A 7,866-nucleotide genomic window follows, 5' to 3' on the forward strand; every position below is an offset into this window, starting at 1 on the left:
AAAAAAAGAAACAGTGCCACTCACTGGTCATGGATTCAGAAAGAGTAGCTTGGTCTAAGAAATATGGCAAAAAACCTTCATCTGTCCTACAGCCCCAACCGAATCCCTTGAAGTCAGTGGTGGAAAGTAACTAAGTACTGTACTTAAGTACAATTTTTAGCTACTTTGACTATTTTCATTTTGGGGAACTTTATACTTTTACTCCACTACATGTCAATGGAAATATTGCACTTTTTACTCCACTACATTTATCTGAACCCATTAGTTACTACTTTGAAGAAAAAGATTTTGCATAGAAAACATGGTTAAAAAATCTTTCATATCTTTTATTATTATTTTATTCCTATTGTTTACTGTCCCCCCCCCCCCCCCCCCCCCTTTCCCTGTCCTGGTATGTATGGGTGTGAATGAGATCCCGGGGGGGTGGGTGGGTAATTGGGGGAGGGAGAGAGGAATGAGGGACACAACTGCAGAAGATCGAACTATTCAAGAATTATCACAACACTATAATTAGGGGTGGGGAAAAAAGTGTGAAATAATATCATTGTTGACTTTCTTCCACAGCCACATCCGTGTTAGAGTTTTTATTTTTTTATTTTTTATTTTTTATTTATCTCTTTTTATCTAATTATTTGTGCATACTGCAGATGGGTTTGATTGATATTATTATTGTTTTTCTTTCCCAGCAACATCTATGCTAAAATCTATATGTTTATATGTTTTGCAGATGTGTTTGTCATCAATCTCGGTGTGGGGGGGATGGGGTGGGAATGAGGGAGGGGAAGGGGAAATGAAAGGGAAAAAAAGAAAAAAAGATGGAAAATGTATAATATTTACAACTGAAATGTTCAATAATTTGTTTCCTGTAATAAAGAAATAATAAAAAAAAAAATGTATATATATATATATATATATATATATATGAAGATTATATACTTTCACAGAGGACATAATCAGAGCAGCATAACTGGACCACATACCACTTTAACATGACCTATAGCGGGCAATGGATCGAGGAATGAACGCTCCCAACCACTGGAATACACAAACGTCATGTAGAACGCATACTTTTACTTTAGATAATTAAGTAAATTCAATAACTTAATAAATACGTCTCTACTTTTACTTAAGTAGAATTTGAATGGGGGACTTTTACTTTGACCAGAGTACTTATTTATCTGGGTATTTCTACTTTTACTTAAGCAAAGGAACGGTGTACTTCTTCCACCACTGCTTGAAGTCCAACTACGAGAAGTCCACGAGTGGATTAAGGGATTCAGCCCAAGAACTATTCCACCGTCCCGGGCTCCCCTGCTGACCTGCGCGTCAGATAACTGTCACTGTCTGTCGTGAGTTGTAATATCTTGGAAGACGGTGGCCGGTGGTGCCCGTGGTACAAGAACCGCTGAGGAGCACGAGGATGTTTCACATCGCCGTGGTTACAAAGCCTCAGGTGTAACCTGTGTGCCGGACCCAACGCGGGTCGTAGGGAGGATCCTACCGCATCCTGCACATTCCTGTCATCACTTCTTTAATGGAATATAGAGTCACACCGACAGCCAATGCATGATTTGGTTCTCTCTCCTTTTGCTATATAAAGACTGGATGCACTGTGGTGCAGGGCTGTGATGCTGTGGTGCAGGGCTGTGATGCTGTGGTGCAGGGCTGTGATGCTGTGGTGCTGTGATGCAGGGCTGTGATGCAGGGCTGTGAGGGCTGTGATGCAGGGCTGTGAGGGCTGTGATGCAGGGCTGTGAGGGCTGTGATGCAGGGCTGTGAGGGCTGTGGTGCAGGGCTGTGATGCTGTGATGCAGGGCTGTGAGGGCTGTGGTGCAGGGCTGTGATGCTGTGATGCAGGGCTGTGAGGGCTGTGGTGCAGGGCTGTGATGCTGTGATGCAGGGCTGTGAGGGCTGTGATGCAGGGCTGTGATGCTGTGATGCAGGGCTGTGATGCTGTGGTGCAGGGCTGTGATGCTGTGATGCAGGGCTGTGATGCTGTGGTGCAGGGCTGTGATGCTGTGATGCAGGGCTGTGAGGGCTGTGATGCAGGGCTGTGATGCTGTGGTGCAGGGCTGTGATGCTGTGATGCAGGGCTGTGAGGGCTGTGATGCAGGGCTGTGATGCTGTGATGCAGGGCTGTGATGCTGTGATGCAGGGCTGTGATGCTGTGATGCAGGGCTGTGAGGGCTGTGATGCAGGGCTGTGATGCTGTGATGCAGGGCTGTGATGCTGTGGTGCAGGGCTGTGATGCTGTGATGCAGGGCTGTGATGCAGGGCTGTGATGCAGGGCTGTGATGCTGTGATGCAGGGCTGTGATGCAGGGCTGTGATGCTGTGGTGCAGGTCTGTGATGCAGGGCTGTGATGCTGTGATGCAGGGCTGTGATGCTGTGATGCAGGGCTGTGATGCTGTGGTGCAGGGCTGTGATGCTGTGATGCTGTGATGCAGGGCTGTGATGCTGTGATGCTGTGATGCAGGGCTGTGATGCTGTGATGCTGTGATGCAGGGCTGTGATGCTGTGATGCAGGGCTGTGATGCAGGGCTGTGATGCAGGGGCTGTGATGCTGTGATGCAGGGCTGTGATGCTGTGATGCAGGGCTGTGATGCTGTGATGCAGGGCTGTGATGCTGTGATGCAGGGCTGTGATGCAGGGCTGTGATGCTGTGATGCTGTGATGCAGGGCTGTGATGCTGTGATGCAGGGCTGTGATGCTGTGATGCTGTGATGCTGTGGTGCTGTGATGCTGTGATGCAGGGCTGTGATGCTGTGATGCTGTGATGCTGTGGTGCTGTGATGCAGGGCTGTGATGCTGTGGTGCTGTGGTGCAGGGCTGTGATGCAGGGCTGTGATGCTGTGGTGCAGGGCTGTGATGCTGTGGTGCAGGGCTGTGATGCAGGGCTGTGATGCTGTGGTGCAGGGCTGTGATGCTGTGGTGCAGGGCTGTGATAGGGCTGTGATGCTGTGATGCAGGGCTGTGATGCTGTGGTGCAGGGCTGTGATGCTGTGGTGCAGGGCTGTGATGCTGTGATGCTGTGGTGCAGGGCTGTGATGCAGGGCTCCAACAGCAGAATGTGTGCATCTGAACTCTTTAACAGGGACGGGTGGGGAGCCCTTTTTTCTTTAAAATATCCATCTTTTCTGATGGATGACCTGCAACTGTTTTAAGTGGAGGTGATAGCAAACAAAAATCTATATGCCCAAAAAAACTAAACACTTAAACAACGTTCTAAGCCCATTCTGTATGCCAGGGCATGAGGGACTCAAGCACTCTTTGGGCCATATCAGTGCACACACCTGCTGTGATGGCTAGGCACGTTCAATGTCTTTCAATGGGATCAGACAGTATATCAGTGAACACACCTGCTGTGATGTAAGGGCACATGTTTCAATGTATTTCAATGGATCAGACAGTATATCAGTGCACACACCTGCTGTGATGTAAGGGCACATGTTTCAATGTATTTCAATGGGATCAGACAGTATATCAGTGCACACACCTGCTGTGATGGCTAGGCACGTTCAATGTATTTCAATGGGATCAGACAGTATATCAGTGCACACACCTGCTGTGATGTAAGGGCACATGTTTCAATGTATTTCAATGGGATCAGACAGTATATCAGTGCACACACCTGCTGTGATGTAAGGGCACATGTTTCAATGTATTTCAATGGGATCAGACAGTATATCAGTGCACACACCTGCTGTGATGTAAGGGCACATGTTTCAATGTATTTCAATGGGATCAGACAGTATATCAGTGCACACACCTGCTCTGATGTAAGGGCACATGTTTCAATGTATTTCAATGGGATCAGACAGTATATCAGTGCACACACCTGCTGTGATGTAAGGGCACATGTTTCAATGTATTTCAATGGGATCAGACAGTATATCGTAATGATACTATCGTAGTACACAATTCTGCCATCTGAATGAATGGTGAACATACTGAAGTTGGACAATGTTCCACTGTCAAACATCTCAAAGAGGAAGCAAACAGGTGCCACTCTACTCATATTTACTGAATAAATAAATTTCTATTAATTGTTCCGCCCTATCTTTTTGAATCTCGAATGAGGAACTTTATAAGAAGACAGGCAGCTTGCATATGTCCCTTGAGATAAGGAGACGGAGGTTAAGATGGCTCGGCCATGTATTGAGGATGCCCAATGAAAGGTTACCCAAAGTTGCCTTGAGATGGACCCCAGTTGGGAAGAGAAAGAGGGGTAGACCAAAGAACACCTGGCGAAGGACAGTGATGATGGAGCTGAAGGAGATGGGTCTTTCCTGGGACAAAGCGCAGGCCAAAGCACGAGACAGGAATTCAGTGGCAGTGTATGATTGCGGCCTTATGCCCCAACCGGGACGAAGAGGATAAGTAAGTAAGTAATCTTTTTAATCTACTTTATAAATACAAACCGAAAATGCATTTGAAAAAGTATTTCACATCACGGCATCTGTGCGGCCACGTTTAATCACTTGTGACCATGGAAACGACAACGAACGCAGCCATAAAGGCCATAAAAGGTATGCTTTCCTCCCGCAGAAAACATACTCTGTTTACTTTTCTGATGGCCCTTATAACTGTATAACTCATACATGTTCAGACAAGCTTAATATGTGCTTATTTGTGATAGTAAATGTATACAGTACATGCAGTAAAAATATGTTGCCAAATTGTATTTCAAACTAATTTGTTGAGGAGTACAGTAAATAGTTGCAGTTCTGGGACACTGGGGTCAGGCTGTGTGATGTACAGGCGTAGAGGCAGCTCCGCGTAGGAGTGTGTCTGAGGTCATCACACCCCCGCCCCACCCGCCCACCCGACTCACACTCATGTCACTCTGATGTGATATATAAGATAAAGAGAATAATGATGAAAATATTGCAAGGATGGATATTCTGCTACATACTTCCTTTGACAGGAAGTCACCCCCCCCCCCCCAAACTTCTCTGTACTGTGAGGAGTGCTTGTGTTGACTATGTGTCTATGTTCAGTCAATTGATTTTTGCAGCTAAAGCTGCCCCTTTTTTTGGTTACATGAAGAGATGCATAATTCCTCAATTTGGTTGACGTTTGAGAAATGACACACTCGTGAAAATGAAATTTACACTCAGAAACCCACTAATAGAGGCTTCTGGCCAACAGCATCACTCTCTACGCCTCTAAGCCCTTCACCCAAAATGTATTATGTATCTTTAATCTATTCTGTTTCAGTAAATATACATTAGTTCCCCCAGAGAGAGAGGGAGACGGAGAGAGAGGGGGGGGGGGCAGAGAGAGAGATAGAGAGGGGGGACAGAGAGAGCGAGAGAGAGAAAGAGAGAGAGAGAGAGAGAGAGAGAGAGAGAGAGAGAGAGAGAGAGAGAGAGAGAGAGAGGGGGGGGAGGGGGGGACAGAGAGGGAGAAATGGGGGGGACAGAGAGAGAGGGGGGGCAGTGAGAGAGAGAGAGAGAGAGAGAGAGAGAGAGAGAGAGAGAGAGAGAGAGAGAGAGAGAGAGAGAGAGAGAGAGAGAGAGATTGCCTAATGCTTTGTGCAGCTACAGGTGCAGTAACCTGATCAATACATAAAGACCACAGGACTAGGACTGCTGTGTGTAGTATACATACATACTGTAGTATACACAATTGTTCACATTCAAAATCATGTTCATCTCACTCTCAGCAAGCCATCCATTGACTTTCACACTAGAATCAGGAAAGAAATGCGCCTGCAGTGTGTCTCCATGGCTGTGCAGCGAAACGAATGCACCTGTCTGCTTGATTTTCTTTTCTTTTTAATTAAGACAGAAATGGTATTATATGAAAGTGATCCACATAATCCTATCCATTGGCACTTAAACAGAGGAGAATTTTTTTTATTTTTTTTATCGCTGACTTTCTGTGAGCCTCTCTCTCTCTCTCGCTCTCTCTCTCTCTCACACACACTCACTCACACTCACACATTGAGGGCAATATTGACAGTTGCAGTCACAGATATTTCATAACTCCATCAAATTGACATGTCATGAAGACGATTCGCTTCTAATCAGGCCACAGAGTCTATGCCATTGCACACCCGTCTGCAATATAGCCTATGGCTGAGAGAAGATTAAGTATAATGCTTTATACCATGTACACGTCTATATACAATACTGTAGGAAAGCCTACTGCTAAATAGGTATTTTGATATATTCTCAATTCATGCTCATATAATCTCCTCTAGTCTAATAATTTTAGATCCACAGTCTAACAATCATCAAAAAGCAGATCCACTCTAGTGCGTGTCTCCATCACAGAGCGACGGCACGAAGCCACAGTCATTGATAGGCAAGGTGGCCTTTCGCGCATCCACACCCAAAACCAAGTGCGCATGCGTCACGGGGGAAACAAAGGATCCAGCCATTACTGATGGAAGTTTGACTATAGTACTATCTGCGCTCGAGGTTTAGCAGGCAAATAACGGCACAGACTGGCACAACGAGATTGATTTCAAACCCGGTGTGTAAAGAAAACAGATGTGGTGTTAATGATTAAATGAGATGTCTCGACGGAGGAAAGGAATTCAGGTATATAGACTGAAGTCTACCACCACCACCCCTCAAAAATGCACACGCGTCTTCTCCTCAGTACAATCAAATGGAATATAAGATCAATAGTGGAATTCATCCGAGCCATGACACAATCCGCATTCTAATCCCACTCGACTATAACACACTGTGTGTGAGGGTGTGTGTGGTGTGTGTGTGTGTGCGTGTGTTGTGCGTGCGTGTTTCAGCGCAGCCAAATGTGTCACACCTCCAACAGACAAAGAGGTGGGGCAAAGATACTTATTTCTGGAGGTTGCTTCAATTTCCATTGAGCGGCTTCACTTTAACTAAATCTAGAAAATTGTTCCCTATTTATGCTCAATTGCCCATGCTTTCTTTATTTTTGAGCGCCAATACAATTATAGCAGAAAACATTTAAACAAGCCCCATCAATAAACACCGCCAGCATATACACTGAATATACAGTTGGGACACTCTCATTTGCCACACAAATATTTATTGTGCCTATTTCGCGCGCGAGAGAGAGTGAACACAACACACCCCTTTATCTCACGCGATTTTTGTCTGTGACATTTTTAGGAAAGAAAATACTGAAATTGAAAAACGTGATTGACAGCAACAGAGCCTATTTTTATTTACATTTCGTGGGCATCGTTTAGTCATCATGTCTGTAAGGCATCTTCTTGCCTTTCTTTCTCATATACACCATTATCCAACGTGCGCTCCCGGCTACCCAAATGGATATGGAAAGCAAAAAAAAAAAAAACTATACACATGACAAAACCTCACAAAGCCACGCTTCCGCAATAATTTATGGAAGGAAAAATATCTCCAAATTGCCTTTATATTATCCTTACCGTCAACTGTGAAGTTTCAAAGCACTCCTTGCGGTAAGTAGCTGGTGTATTTTGCGGCTTCGCCTGTGCGCGTGGTGGCTTGTGCCTATTACGGTATAGTGTTCCGAGTGGCTGCGATGCAATTCTCTGTCGCCGCGCGCACGTACGCTCTCACGCACACCGCGCGGCACAACACACACACACACACACACACACCACACACACAAGCTACACTCGCCTAATCAGTGCTCAACAACAGGAGGAATATCTTACTATTTGGCTCCACCAATAAGTTACTTATTGGCAAAATGCCGTGCATTTTATTTCGTTATGATACAATAATACAAATATAGGGCACGATTTTTCATTATTAGGCAGTTAGCCTACAGCTGCATAAGCATACATTTATTGAAATCCTATATTGCGCATGGCATGCAAGCAACCCCTTTTCAAATTTTCCTTTTGCACTTGCTTTAGTGGAAATACACTTTCACTTC

General features: G+C 45.2%; 1 protein-coding gene across 1 annotated transcript in view; it reads right to left on the reverse strand.

Moving 5' to 3' along the window:
- The window catches only part of basp1 (brain abundant, membrane attached signal protein 1), a gene marked incomplete at its 3' end in the record, with an annotated part of 133,341 nt that extends 125,896 nt beyond the window's left edge, over positions 1–7,445 (reverse strand). The window contains exon 1 of the mRNA XM_084327233.1: positions 7,391–7,445. The remainder of the gene's footprint in view (positions 1–7,390) is intronic.
- Between the last annotated feature and the right edge of the window lie 421 nt (positions 7,446–7,866).

The sequence above is a fragment of the Notolepis coatsorum genome, assembly GCF_963971535.1.
Source record: "Notolepis coatsorum genome assembly, chromosome: 13".
Lineage (NCBI taxonomy): Eukaryota > Metazoa > Chordata > Actinopteri > Aulopiformes > Paralepididae > Notolepis > Notolepis coatsorum.